The following is a 16,271-nucleotide window of genomic DNA, read 5'->3' as shown; positions in this document are numbered from 1 at the left end:
AAACATTCGAGCGTGTCGATCGCAGCTTGAGGGAGACAGGTATGTAATAATTGATAATTAATTTGAGCACGTTGTTTTATTTCGATATTATTGTAGGTACAGTTTGGCCAAAACGAGGTGGTGAGGGCGCTCCTAGGACTGTACGTACCGTTGTATTGGAGGAAAATATTTTGGAAGCCGTCGCTGATGATCCTTCAATGAGCATCAGAAATCTATCAGAAAAGTTCCATACATCCAAGTCTACTATTCATAGAATAATTAGGGAACAACTGCTCCACCCATTTCACATCCAGAAGGTACATGCCATGACACCTCAAGATTTTCCAGCACGACTGGAATATGCAAATTGGTTCATGGATAGGCAAAGAGAGGATATGACTTTTATTAATCGAGTTTTATTCACTGATGAAGCAGGTTTCAGTAGAGATGGAGTTATCAACTCTCATAATCTCCATATATGGGCCGAAGAAAATCCCCATGGGATATTGCAAACCACACACCAACGGAAATTCAACGTGAATGTTTGGGCTGGTATCATAGGAAACCATATTATAGGACCATTCGTTCTACAGGACCGATTGAATGGAGAACGTTATTTGGAGTTCATTCAGAACGATTTGAATGGACTTTTGGAACATGTTCCATTGCAAACCCGAAGAGATATGTGGTTCATGCATGATGGCGCTCCTCCTCATTTTAGTTTGATTGTGCGTGACCATCTGAACCATATTATACACAATAGATGGATTGGTAGAGGTGGGCTATATTCATGGCCATCGCGGTCTCCGGATTTAAATCCATTGGATTTCTTTCTGTGGGGGCATCTGAAAAGCCTTGTTTACGCTACACCTATTCACACAAGAGATGCATTGTTGAATAGAATAACATTACATTGTGAAGCCATACGAAACGACCCTGGAATGCTATTTCAAGTACAGAGAGGGTGTCTTCGCAGACTAAGAAAATGTATAGAGAGAGAAGGTGGTCATATCGAGCAGTTTCTGTAGCGGATTTTTCATTTCTGTTTGCTCTTGAGGCTCTTGAGGCTCTTGAGTTTCGTTAGTTAAACGTGTTTGCATTATAAAAATTCGTTATGAACATTTTACCTATCATTTCCATTTTCCTTGAAAACTAATATTTTCGAATGATGGTAGACATCTCAGGATAAATGTTGTTGAATTAACGTTATCATTATTATTTCTGCTTTGATAATTATTCATTTCAAATAATGGTGGACGAGCGGGTTTGATGTCGTCGAGTGAAACTACATTTTTATCAAGACTCGTTGCTCCGATCGACTTTCCACACGAGTACTTTTATTCATAAAATTGTCCAAGTAACCTTAATTTGTTGAAAAATATTGAAAAATATCTGTCATTTCAAAGTTTTGGGGTGTGGACCATCGGGGGTAGTCCGTTCCTGACTTTGTAGCAAAACAACTGACTCCTGCATGAAAGCTCATCGAAGGAATTCATTTGTTTAGTCAATTACCAAAATTCGGATGATTTTGAATATTCACTTGAAAAGTTATCAAAGAAAAACATTTTTCATTTTGTAACTTCGAAGGCCCGTTACTTGGTAACGAAGGATTTTAGGAAAAAAAGGTATATGAAGTACTGGTGATATTTTGACCCCATCTATACATTCCCGAGAGGAAAAGAGGAAGTCCAGGGACACCCTGTATATATATATGTACATATATATATATATATATATATATATATATATATATATATATATATATATATATATATATATATATGTATATGTATGTCCCCACCAGAAGACAAACATTTACCTGAGTGTAATTCGGTTACGGCGTTGTTGAGTTATTGCACTTTCCCTCAAATATAAAGTTTCAAAAAAACTTATTTACTCGTACACGAATCCAGTCTATATCTTTTATTAAATTGAACTAGACTACTACTGAATACAAACCATTATTCTCACCTCTACGATACGATATTGATATCAGTTGAATATAATATTGAAATTCTTGAGAATGTGACTAACTTGAGGGTGAATTGCTTTATATTGCACAATTTCATCAAGTAGCTTATGCTTGTTGATGCCATAGTAACAAATGTTGTTGAATTGTATCTACTTGTCAGTTCGATTCAGTGATTCTTTGCAAAACAGTAACTGTGTTCTTTGTGCGAAAACTCCAGTATGCCTTTCGCGTTTAGTCCAAGTGATTGCATTGATATGTTATTAATTTTTGGGGAATGTCAGAAAAACTGCCGTCGAGCACAACGTCTATACCAAGAACGTTTTCTAGAGAGACCCATTCCGTCACGAATGACTTTTTCGAGAGTTGTAGAAAAATTGCGAACTGGGTCATTTCCTTCTACTATAAAGCATCGTCATCATACGAGATCTGTTAGAACTGAAGATTTAGAGATCAATGTGTTGGCTTATATTATTATTCATCCACATGTTTCTATCCGTACTCTTGCAGAAAAAGTCGGTGTGAGTAAATCTAATGTACAGAGAATTCTGAAAGAAAATAAATACCACCCATTCAAAATTCAGTTGGTACAAGGTTTGAAACCCACGGACTTTGAACGACGACTTGAATTCATTGCTTGTATTCAGGTAATATTACATGAAAGTCCTAACATATTCAGTCAAATTTTGTGGAGCGATGAATCGCGATTCCACAATAATGGAGTTGTGAATCGACATAACAGTTACTATTGGTCTCAAGAAAATCCCCACTGGGTCCGCGAAAGTAATTTTCAAACTACTTGGAGTATTAATGTATGGTGTGGATTGTTCAATGGCCGCATCATAGGACCTTACTTTTTCAATGAAAATCTCAATGGATTGCGATATTTACATTTTCTAGAAAATGATTTGATCCAGTTGATGGAAGATATTCCCATAGCAGAACGACAAGGAATTTGGTGGCAACAAGATGGTGCTCCTCCTCACAATTCACAGGTTGTTACTGAATATCTAGATAGAACGTACCCAAATAGATGGATTGGTAATAAGGGTCCAATTCGGTGGCCGGCTCGTTCTCCAGATTTATCACCGCTTGATTTTTTTCTATGGGGTAATTTAAAAGATATTGTTTTCACTACTCCCCCTTTGAATGTGGATGATCTGAAAATGGAAGTTCGACTAGCGTGCAGTGATATTACGCCTGATATTATAAGAGCGACTTGTACGAGAGAAGTAATTCGACGTTTCGAAGCCTGTGTAATATCTAATGGGCATCACTTTGAACAATTTTTATGACTTATTTCTAACTACCTACCATTCTTATGAAATGATTTATCAAGTTATATTATTTACATTGTTATTAATTAAAGATTTGTTTTCGAATACACCTCTTTCAATTTCGCAATTGTTTCATATTCAAAATGATTCCTGACTGAATTCCACAACTCAGAATTGAAACCATTACTTCGAACACCCAAAATTTTGACTAATTTTCATGTGATCTGATGCAGAGAGAATAATTGTATGAGATATTTTTGAAAATAAAAGTCGTTCTCAAGACTTTACATTTTAAGCAATAACTCAACAACGCCGTAACCGAATTTCAAAAACCAAACATGAAATGATTTCAGAATTTAACGTAGCATCTGAATATGTAATGATATATAGGGCGTCCTATTTCAAAAAATGGAATTTTGGTCTGTAGCACCTACACCAAACACCCTGTATATTTAAAAATTATATCAAAATATAGCTCTCATGAACTCCTAAAACTTTTGTATGAAACATTTTTGTGTATCTTCTTCAACAAACCAGATATTGCCTGTCACATAAAATGTGGGACACCCGGTATATATATATATATATATATATATATATATATATATATATATATATATATATATATATATATATATATTGAATGATGCAACTGATTTTCCTTTATTTTCAGTATTTAAATATTAAATTTCACAAAAAGGATTTGAAGCTTTATATAATCTATTAATTATCTGCGAGCGCTTTCGATAGCTGGTCGTGCTATCATCTTCTAGGCACTCCTCAAACTTTGAGGAGTTTGTATTCAAATTTGGATGTTTCTACTCTCAAAAAATGTATACTGACTTGAAAATTCCCTGTAAATTCATCAGCACTAATTGAAAATTATTAAATATATCATTTCATTGAGAAAGAACAAATGTATTACATGAAGAAATCAGCGAGATTTCGGGTATTGATTTTTTAGTGTGGAAACTTGTACATTCATTCAAAATAATCGTATCTTGATGTACTTCTGATAATAGAAAGCTACCATTTTCCAACTTGTATGGTGTTCTAACGTAAATGACTTTTGAAGTACCCATGTTGAAAATTTGTGAAATTAGAAGAATATTGTACAACAAATACCTAAATACTGGTATCGAATGACAGGGCCTGAATAGTAGAATAGCAGAACACTTTGAAAAAGATGCAAATTGAAGATGACCGCAGCTAATAAATGACGGATTATATATCATTCCACATCTACCTCAATATGGATATCAAATGACAGGGCTGCACTAATACTACATGTAGTAGTACACTATGAAAAAAAAAGCAAATCGAAAATAATCTATACAAAATACGTTGTCAACTCAGGATCGAAATACAAACATGGAAACTCAGGATCGAAATACAAACATGGATCTCCTAGTCAAGTCTAGATTTTGTATCGTGTGGAGAACTGTGTGGCGTTAGAATGGCTGGAAATGATACTTCGTTAGCGATACACCACCTAAATTAAGATAAAAGGTTAAAACGTGCCGAGAAATATGTTGCATTAGGGTGGATAAAATGATATGTCAAAAATATGTTGCATTAGGGTGGATAAAATGATATGTCAACGTTTTCCCCTCAATACTCAGGCACATCTTGTTGTAATATTCAATTATATTCACTTTAATTTTAGATTGAACTTCAAATTCTTTCAATATTGTAGAATTACTTACTAGTTAACTATATACAAGCAGATCCTGATGTCTTAAGGTACAACAACTTTAGTAAAAACCACTCTGGGTGGACATGAACATGAACATCACAATGAGCAATCATTTGCACAAAATGTGAGTATTTTTGTTTGAAAATTTTTAAAAATATTTTATATGGTTTTCTTTAAACATATTTTTTTAAATATTCAAACAAAAATTTTCACATTTTGTGCAAATGTTTGCTCATTGTGATGTTCATGTTCATGTCCACTTAGAGTGGTTTTTACTAAAGTTGTTGTAACTTAAGACAGCATAATCTTCTTGCATATACTCGACTATAGTCCGTTCATAATTTGTTGATAGCTCACTGCAAGTTTGACCCTCATTAGAGAACTGAAATACAGAGAGGACAGCTAATATGATATAATAACAAAAACCAAACTAAAACTGGCAGTTTAAGATGTTTTCGACTAACCCACCTTGTATCTGAAGAAATACAATACAGCTATAAAACTTTTAATCCGATTATGTAGGTATTTTGAGTCGAAATGAGTGACCAGTGTCGTAGGGTATATGATTAAAACATAAGTTACTTTAAATAAATAAATATATTAATATTCCTAAACTGTAGGTACTGTAAACTGTATTTTTATTTTAAAAAAATTTCTTTATTTTATTCAAAAATAATAAGTTACTTGCAATTTGTAAAAGATACATTTATTTAATTAATACCTATTTTTAAATGATATAAACTACGATTACTTACAAAACTATTCAAATTCAAAATAAACAGGATCATCTTCGGAATCGCAGTCGCATCAATTATATTGTCAAGATCCCACATTTTTTGTTCTTCTTCTATTGCATGTCTTACTGCATCTCGCCAATTTTGTTCTGTAATATGTTGTAAAGACTCATATAACAATTCACGTACAGCTTGTATTTTATATGACGTATTTTTTCTAGCCACATAGCTTTTCATTTGTGCCCAAGGTGCATTATCTAATACTATAATTGAGTTTGGTGGTATATGTTCAATCATCTGCTCAAAATACTCTTCGAAAACATCAGCTGTCATCTTCTCGTGATAGTCTTTTGTGCTTTCGGACTCAAATTCCAACAAACCATGCTTAGCAAATTTTTTTTCACTGCCAATGTGGGAAACTATTAATCTACTGCCTTTACCAGAGGGTGGGAAAATACCAGTAGACCAACCTTCCATAAAGGCTTGCCTGGAGCTTGATATATTTTTATCTGTCCAAATTTTTGTGAGAGTATGACCTGCGTTTACCCACGTTTCGTCCTGATAGTAAATTGGCCTTCCTTCAGCCCGAAATTTTCGTATAGATCTTAGATACTTTCTTCTCCAACATATTATCTCTTCCCGGTCAATCAAAAGTGATTTTCGGTCTGATTTCTCCCACCGGAAATTTAATTCTTTTAAAACTTGCCACAATTTGGTTCGTCCGACATGAGGCAAATCCGGGTCGTCTCTAACTTCTTGTAAAATTTTGTTTAAGTTGGGTATTTCTTTTTTGTAAAAAAATTCGTGAATTTTCCTTCGAATACCATTTTTGGCAAATTCATCAATTTCAATAGGTTTTTCCCCCTCTTTAAGTATTCATTTGTATTTGGGTTAGCTATACCTTTTTTTTTTCTTTCTGATAGGAACCTATATATTGTTGACTCCCCTATGCCCGTCATGTTGGCACAACTCTTGATTATGTTCTGAACAGTGTTTGTGGGATTCTGAGAAACCAGACCATCGTGAACGTTCAAAACAATAGTCTTCTCTCTTGGTGAATAGACAGACTTACTGACTGTACGCAACAGTACCGGTGTAAAACTTGATTATTGATGATGATGATGAAGCCATCGCAAGCAATCAAACAAAACAAGCAGGAACGAAAGGTACGTATATGTTTGTAAGAATATGAAAAAAAGTTACTCACGCACTGCACAAAATTCGCAAAATAAATATTAGAGACGTTAATTACTGCCGTAGACGCCGAAACACCAACGAGCCGTAAATTAAATGCGATTGAAAAATGTACTAAACCAAAAATTATTTTCGTTCGTAACAACTTCACCCTTTCAAGGCAAGTTTCGAATATAAACTGAAGCTTTATATTTAATGAATAAACACCTCAGGAACCTCCGCCTATGATTTTACGAGTTTTACGACCGTTTCATGATTTGGGCCCTCATTTTGTGCTATCGACAAATTATGAACGGACTATAGTAAGTAATTCTACAATATTAAAAGAATTTAGAGTTCAATGTAAAATTAAAATAAATATTTGAATTGAAGGGGTTATATTTTTAGGAGTGATTAATTTTTTGGGAAAGAAAGTTTTTGGCTATCTACTACTCCATCTGATACAAAAAAAAGGGGTGAGAGAATCTTCCAAAGAAAGGAAGGAAGTAATCAATTTGAAACTCTATACATGAATCTGTAGATCATGGACTTTCTTTCAGTTTATGTCTGAAAGTTACTTCTTTGCATGATCTACACATTCATGTATAGAGTTTCAAATTGATTACTTCCTTCCTTTCTTTGGAAGATTATCTCATCCCTTTTTTTTGTATCAGATGGAGTAGTAGAAAGCCAAAAACTTTCTTTCCCAATAAAATAAATATTATTGAATATTACTCACTTACTGCAGGTATCGCACTGATGGTGGCGTAACAGCCGGAAGCGCTTTGCAATTTACAAATACATTTTTTTTACACGAAATACGATTCCTTTCCTGATTTATCAGTCACATGTATGCAGTTTTAACAAATATCACCTTAATAATAATAAAACTAAAACAAACAAAATTAAAATGAGTCAAGAAATATTTTATGTTAAACGGTTTTATCGAAGAAGAATAATAATAATGATGTAGATGATAGAAACTAATTTGGCAGGTCCTAGGTAGCAGTCATTACACCACTCTTCTCAGTAACCTACGGTAGTGATCAGATAAAAAAATAATAAAATCGTTAGACGTAGTATTTACATATTTACTCAGGTTACACTACGCTCAACGATTTTATTATTTTATCATCTGATCAATACTGTAAATTACTGTAAATTGCTGATCAATACTGTAAATCATTTCCGAATGATTTTTTAAGCTTTCAGTATATTTTTTTTAATAAAACCTTTCCACATATTTTTTTACTCATTTCATACTCAGTTAAATTCCACGGTGATGTGTATATGTAGAAATATTTCTGAGTCGAATCATATTCTGAATTGAATAATATATCAAGCGGACTCAAATATCCCCACTCATATTGTGTTTTTCTTATCTATTATGAATAGTTGAGTTAATTGATGTTGTTGAAGTAAATTAACATATTTTTTGAGAACGAATGCTAACTGCTATCTGAAATATTTTTTATCATTCAAGACTCAAAAATAATGTGATAATTGAAACATTCCGATATTAGCTGAATGATAAGTTTACTTAGAATTCCAACAAAACTTGGTATAAAACGTAAGTACTAAATAGAATGTTGATAAAGCAGAAATGTTTTATGAAATACTTTCTGTAAATGTCATCAATAATGTTGTTCGAATACAAAAGATAAAAATTTGAAAGGAAACCTGAACACAAAGTGTATTATGATGGATTCTGTGGGAGTTGTAATACATGAAATACAAAAAAAAGTTGTTTGCACTAAATATGAAAACTGCCCTGCAGTTTCAGTTGGGTCATAACATTTCAATATTTTGCATAAAAATGCAATCGTATCATTTAGTGACTCAACTGGCCGAAAGTTATGGAATGGCATGAAATACTACTTTTAAAAGTTTTCTTTAATTTCGAAACAAAAAATGAAATACAAATCCCATTTTGTTACAGTTTAACCTCTGAGAAGAATGATTTCTGGAGAAATCAACTATTTTTCTAATTTTTCAAACGATTTCTGAAAAGTGATTCAATTTTTACTTAGCATATCTTGAAATGACGTATTTGATTTGATTCGATGATAACTCCTTAATTTTTTTCAAAACTATACTCATGTTGATAAGTCAGTATCATATTTATGTCAAATAGTCGGTAGTCATAGATGAAAGTTATTATATTGAATGGATTTCTCTTTTTGAACGAATTGATATCACAAACAAACAATCTCATTGAGAAAAGAGGTCAATGAAAGCATTGTGATTCAATATCAGACAGCGCTGTTTTAACCCGCAATAGGTTTGAACTGGTGCTGAACTGAACCACAAATACATTGGTGAAATTTGAAGGGACAAGCCGTAGTGTAAAAAGACAGTAACATCTCTCCTTGAAAAGAGATCCTATATGAAATCAATTGAAGACCTGAACTACGAATATCAAGATAAAAGAGGTTCCCAAACGCGGTCCGTCATGAAAACAAGCTTGGAAAACCATTCATGGTTCAGCAGTATTGATGAGACCTAGAATTTTTTGCCGAGAATTCGTTTATAACTTGCAACTCAATTCAGAAATACCAGTGTTTAAACTTTTTTTTTTTTTGGTAGCTACATTAAATTTCCTTCGACGCTGTTACCAAGTTTATTTTCTGATGCCTACATCATCAATTTAACGGAGAAGTCTAAATCAGAATCTTTAGTAGCACCTTGAAAATGAAAGATGTATGATGGTGAATGTTGAATTGAAGAATCTATTCAAGAGTTTGGGCAAATAACAACTTTTCATTAGAATGAGACAAAAATCATGAATTTTTCCTATACAGTAATTCTTATGATGTACCAGGTATATTAATTCAGCCGTCAAAAGGTTAGACCTCGAAATACCATGGCTCGTACAAATAAGTCTTGACCTTTGAGTATTGTCATTCTTGAAAGGGAGATGTCTGTTTGACAAAAAGGCACATTTGGCATTTTTTAACTGTGTTGAAGATTCAAATGAAAAAATGAGGGCATAACTAATAACTGAGTATACAGGGTATCCCTGGACTTTCTCTTTTCCTCTCGGGAATGTATAGATGGGGTCAAAATATCACCAGTACTTCATATAACTTTTTTTCCTAAAAGTCTTCGTAACCAAGTTACGGGCCCTCGAATTTAGAAAATGAAAAATGTTTTTCTTTGATAACTTTTCAAGTGAATATTCAAAATCATCCAAATTTAGGTAATTGACTAAACAAATGAATTCCGTCGATGAGCTTTCATGCAGGAGTCAGTTGTTTTGCTACAAAGTCAGGAACGGACTACCCCGATGATCCACACCCCAAAACTTTGAAATGACAGATATTTTTCAATATTTTTCAACAAAATAAGGTTACTTGGACAATTTTATGAATAAAAGTACTCGTGTGGAAAGTCGATCGGAGCAACGAGTCTTGATAAAAATGTAGTTCTACTCGACGACATCAAACCCGCTCGTCAAATGGGGTCAAAATATCACCAGTACTTCATATAACTTTTTTTCCTAAAATCCTTCGTTACCAAGTAACAGACCCTCGAAGTTACAAAATGAAAAATGTTTTTCTTTGATAACTTTTCAAGTGAATATTCAAAATCATCCAAATTTTGGTAATTGACTAAACAAATGACCCCATCTTTTCCCGAGAGGAAAAGAGGAAGTTCAGGGACACCCTGTATAAAATATTCAGTACCTCTTTGAAATATTTTGCCGAAGCAGCTGAATTGAAAAACTAATTGGTTTGAAACTATACCTGTAATGTTCATCATGCTATCAATCGAAATAGTAACGATTATTTTTTGTCAATCATCAAAAGTCAAAATTCAGGACTGTTAGACTTCTACTGCTGATAAAAATGGAGCCACCTGGATTATTAATACGCCTATTCCATAATGAAAAACAATGTCCAAAGTAGTATAGATACGGGTAGATCTTTCGAAGTGAAGGTTCAAAAATTTTGATAGTGTCGATGATATAATACTGATAAATCTTTCATTCATCATGTAATATTCCCTTATTTCATCCATTTAGCATCATACCTCAGATATTTAATATTATAATAATGAAATTCTTGTGTTGAATAATTACTCGAACTATCACAGTTTATGAAATGATTCATTATCTCAATCGCTCATCATCAAAATATGTAATTTCCGAAACTATCAAAGATATCATTGAATTACATATGATTTTTTTTCTGGGGAAATGGCCGTCTACTCGTGGTTAGAAGAAGTCACCGCTTTGAAAAAAATTGCCTTTCAAATTATGAACAGTACCTGGATTACGCATGTAGTTATCTTTAGCTACGACACAAATGACCAAATTAATATTTCCATCACAATATTTTGCTACAACTTCGTATCTGTTCTCTCACTAATAGTTGTTACCAAACCAAAACTACTTTCATAACCAAAATATTTTTGGAGTATGGAGACTGAATGACGAACTTTTGTTTCTCCGTCAATACTGAACCGATTTTTTTCATTCCTACTGGAATGGAATCGTCGAAGAGGTGCTGCAAAATCGTTATAAATATAAGCTTTCTTTGGAATTACATCAATATAATCAGGCCTGTATTTGTTGATTGTTCGGACACTTAGGAATCAAAACTTGTTCTATTTGCCGCCACCACGAGGTGCACTTTTATAAACCTCATGGTAACCCCTGGTGACATCGTTCAGATATATCTTCAGGGGTAACGGGTATTTTCAGGGAAAAAATCCTGATATACACTGTGCGCATGGTACTTCCCGCACACGGTAGTGTGGAACTTCGTAATGATGTGCAAGTCCCATTTTGATGCAGGGAATTCTGTCATTGTGAAGTTTCCAGATGGTAGGAAAGTTTGCGAGTTTGAGACAGGCGTTCAGGAGGGGGCTGAGGTAAAATGGAGTGGTATCAGAAAGATTCTTTTGGATTAGATAGACGACGAAGTATGGTCCACGGGCGGTATTTTCACAGAAGTGGTTTGCGTTGAAAATGTCTTCCTCGCTGAATGGCGATCTATGGTTCAGGATTTTGCTGCCCAAGGTCCATGATCTTTATAGTTGACATTCCAGCTAACTCTTGAAAGAGTTTTTTGGGGTTTCCTGTGGTCCTTCTTGAATCCAGTATTTTCAACACGCAGCTTTCTTGAAATTGACTTCGAGTTGAGAAATCTTACTTTTGGAGAATTCTTGAATTTCTAGGAGATTGTAGAATTGAAATCCCCTAACATCGGCATTGTATGTTTTTTAGGGGTATGGAGCTAGCTGATGATTCTTGGGGTATTGATAATATCATTCAAGATTGAAAAATAGAAGTGAATATTCAATGATGAAACCATATTTTCATGAAGGTTGACATGAAGATCCAAAGCTCTTCTGTGATCAAAGCAGACACTGTCAGAGCCTTGATCACGTCTATACCTCTCCTTGGAGATATGATGATGAAATGCTTTCAAAATATAGTCGTACTCTGTTGATTTCGTCAGATAGCTATGACCTATTGCCTTTTCTACGACTGGGAATATGGAATTTATTTTGATTAATATTTCTCTTTCACCCAATCAACAAATTGTGATATTGATTTTATGAAATCCAGACTGGTGTGGTATTGTCGAATGGAATCTGAAGTATCAAACGATTCGTCTTCTACTGCAGAAATCATCAACAGTGGTATATGCGTGGACTGCGAAGACAAAGGTCATATTTTGAAGTTGCTGACCGACTCTAGAACTGTGATGATTTTATTTTCACATTCAACAAAAATATGATAAAGACATGTGCTGAAGAAATTTCCACAGAATGGTAATCACATTCGTTCATTGAATCTGAATATTTTTCAAAATTACATTTTCATTTAAAACATTTTTGTTTGTATGCTCCTAAAAAATATATAATCAACTGATTTGAAATACCTACTATCTTTATCACCTGACCGAGATTACGAAGAGTATCTAAATATAAAGTGCAACTCTCATATTTGATCTTATACCATCGTTTTAGTTGTAAAAACCCTTTTTACAGTGGTATACTGAAAATATTGTGTATCGTTTTGAAATTTTCAAAGTTTTCATTTGTTTCTAGTTTTTTCTTTACTTTCTGTTGAGTTATTCAATCTGTTAAAAATATGTTTTTGTCAATCAGCTGCCGCCTACGACGCACGATAACCCTCATGAGTCGATACTTGTGCGAATTAAAGATCACCGAGGTCTCGCCTTTTAACGTGCTCTTTTTAGAAAGGGTTAGACCAGGGGACTCCAAACTACGGCCCGCGGGCCAAATCCGGCCCGCCACTGTCATCAATCCGGCCCGCGACAGCCAATTATTTATTGTCATCAATCTGGCCCGCGACAGCCAATGATTACCTAATTGTTGTTACTACTGCTGTGATGAGTTGAAGAAGAAAACACAGAATGATAATTACTCGGTTTTATTTACTTGCCAGGTAAAACTTAATGACAGAAATGATGACAAAGATAACTCAACTCAAGTATCTAAGTTTAAGCATATTAATAACTAACAAATAATTGAAATGAATCACAGTAAAACAAAAACACTAATGGATTTATGTAATTGTGATTTTCCACCGACAATACTTTGTAGTTGTGGATCAATTTTACTTGTACCAATTATCAAAAGAGACTTAGATTGTTTATCGGTTAATTGAGATCTGTAAACATTCTTTGTGTACTTCATCTCGGAAAAAGTTTTCTCACAAAAGTAAGTAGTACCAAAAACAACCCACGAGCAAATTTATGCAAACTATCAAATTGTTCCAGTGGAAGACTCGTAGAATTCCAACAAAGATGAATTTTGATATTTGTTCTTAAGCATATCACTGCACCGTAAATCAATAATTTCCATTTGGACTTCCGAAGCCAGAATTTCAGTGTCAGATTCAACAGAATTTCACTAGTTCGGACTTCCATTGTCTACTATATAAAATGTTTTGAAATCCCTGAAACAAGTAAAAAAGAATAATTAAAAAAGAATAGTTGAAAATAACAATTATATTAAGCAACAATAAACCTGAAATGCAATGATAGTGAAATAACCTACAAGTAAAAATATAATAATTGAATAAATAAAAATTAAAGGAATGCAAAAAGGAAATAATAAAAAATAAAAAAGTGTAGAGATTCCAAATCACGTTAGTTCACGCCGTTTCGATTGTTGGTATCTACAATCGTCTTCGGGTGATGACTGGACTGATTCCTCCGAGAGATGACTATTTTATAGGTCGTTGAAATACTTTCACTTTCTCTACTTTCCATTTTCCGCTTCACTGATTCCGTGAGAGATGACCGATTTGGCGGGAGTTGGTCATTTTTCGTTTGATGATGGGTTTCCATATGTTTCGTATATCTACGCTGGCCTGGCTGAATACGTTGTTGGACAACATGTATGCGGCTTCCTTAAATTTTCTCCTGAACCAATGTTCCTCTCTGTGCAAGATCTCAGCTTGGGACCACTCAATGTTGTGTTGATGGGTCCAAACATGGTCTGCTATTCCTGATTTGCTGGTTCCTCCTCGCTGTGTGTGCTTCTTGTGCTCGGCAATGCGAACATTCAATGGCCTCTTAGTTTCACCAATATAGGATTTTCCGCACTCACAAGGTATCCGGTAAATGCAATTCTTGGAATCGCAGTCCGCGTTTGGGGCCTGGTTTTCGTGAGGCTGCTACGGATAGTGTTACCGGATCTGAAACAGGTTCTAATGTTGTACTTGGAACCAATTCTTCTTATCCTCTCCGATAATCCTCTGATGTAGGGAAGTGCAAGCACTGGTTGTGACGGCTTCTCTTCCTTGCGAGGCTCCTGCTGTCTTTTAGCCAAAGTCTTTTCTACCATCGCTTTGGAGTATCCATTCCGCTGAAGATCATTTTTGATGATGTCTAGTTCCTTCTGGAGACCTTCCTTCGTATTACAGAGGCCAAAAGCATGGTCTAATAGAGTCTTGATGATTCCTCTTTTTGTCGATTGATGGTGGTTGGATTCGTGGTTCAGATACTGTCCCGTATGAGTGGGTTTTCGGTATACTGATGTTTCCCACTCAGTGTCGGTCCTCTTCACCAAAACGTCTAAGAATGGCAATTCATTGTGGATTTCCTTCTCCATTGTGAAAGTGATGGAAGGTCTCACGCTGTTGATGTGTTTCAGAAAGGCGTCTAGTTCAGTATTCCCATGGTTCCATATTATGAAGGTGTCGTCAACATATCTCAACCAGACTCGAGGTTTCTTGTGGGCTTCTTCAATGGCCAGAGTTTCAAACCACTCCATATATATGTTGGCTATGACTGGTGAAAGTGGCGATCCCATTGGCAGTCCCTGCCAATACGAAACATATGGAAACCCATCATCAAACGGAAAATGACCAACTCCCGCCAAATCGGTCATCTCTCACGGAATCAGTGAAGCGGAAAATGGAAAGTAGAGAAAGTGAAAGTATTTCAACGACCTATAAAATAGTCATCTCTCGGAGGAATCAGTCCAGTCATCACCCGAAGACGATTGTAGATACCAACAATCGAAACGTCGTGAACTAACGTGATTTGGAATCTCTACACTTTTTTATTTTTTATTATTTTCTTTTTGCATTCCTTTAATTTTTATTTATTCAATTATTATATTTTTACTTGACTTGTAGGTTATTTCACTATCATTGCATTTCAGGTTTATTGTTGCTTAATATAATTGTTATTTTCAACTATTCTTTTTTAATTATTCTTTTTTACTTGTTTCAGGGATTTCAAATCATTTTATATAGTAGACAATGGAAGTCCGAACTAGTGAAATTCATCACGAAACATTGTCAATCACCTTCAAACAAACAGATTCAACAGGATTTTGGAAAAGCTTAATTTCATTCGCAATGACATCAAAATCTGAGAAAGGAGTATCAAAATTTACCTTCAAAGCACTGAAAGTTTCGATTGCAAAATTGACGGGAAATTAAGTCTCTGTAGTGTGGCTGAATATTTCACATGTTTCAAAATGTGTGAAACATTTTTTACGTAATTGCGATTGAAATAGTATTATTTTCAGCCTGAAGAATTTGATATTGGTGTATAAATCAGGGAGAAGCTGATTTTCTCCTTGCAATCTCAAATTCAGTTCGTTCGTTCGTTTTGTCAAATCGACATAGAAGGCTAACTTCCACATCCATTCACTATTTTCTAAATCGGCAAAAGGGCGCTGCTTCTCATTTAAAAAAATTTCGATCTCTGCTCGAAGTTCAAAAAAGCGCTTAAGGACTTTTCCGCAACTAAGCCAGCGTACGGCAGTATTATATGGTAAATCATTTTCTCCAATCTGTTGAATAAACTCGCGGAATTGTCTGTGGATCTGATTAAGTTAACAACTAATATGGCTGGTTTTAGAACTTCAGACATATCCAAACATTTTCCGAACAAGGACTGTTGATGAATGATACAATGTAAGACTAATGGTTTTGAACCGCCATCATT

Source organism: Leptinotarsa decemlineata, unplaced genomic scaffold (genome assembly GCF_025532065.1).
Source record: "Leptinotarsa decemlineata unplaced genomic scaffold, Ldec_3_MD MMD2_tig00004204_RagTag_RagTag, whole genome shotgun sequence".
Lineage (NCBI taxonomy): Eukaryota > Metazoa > Arthropoda > Insecta > Coleoptera > Chrysomelidae > Leptinotarsa > Leptinotarsa decemlineata.
The sequence above is the reverse complement of the archived record's forward strand: the minus strand, read 5'-3'. Positions refer to the sequence as shown.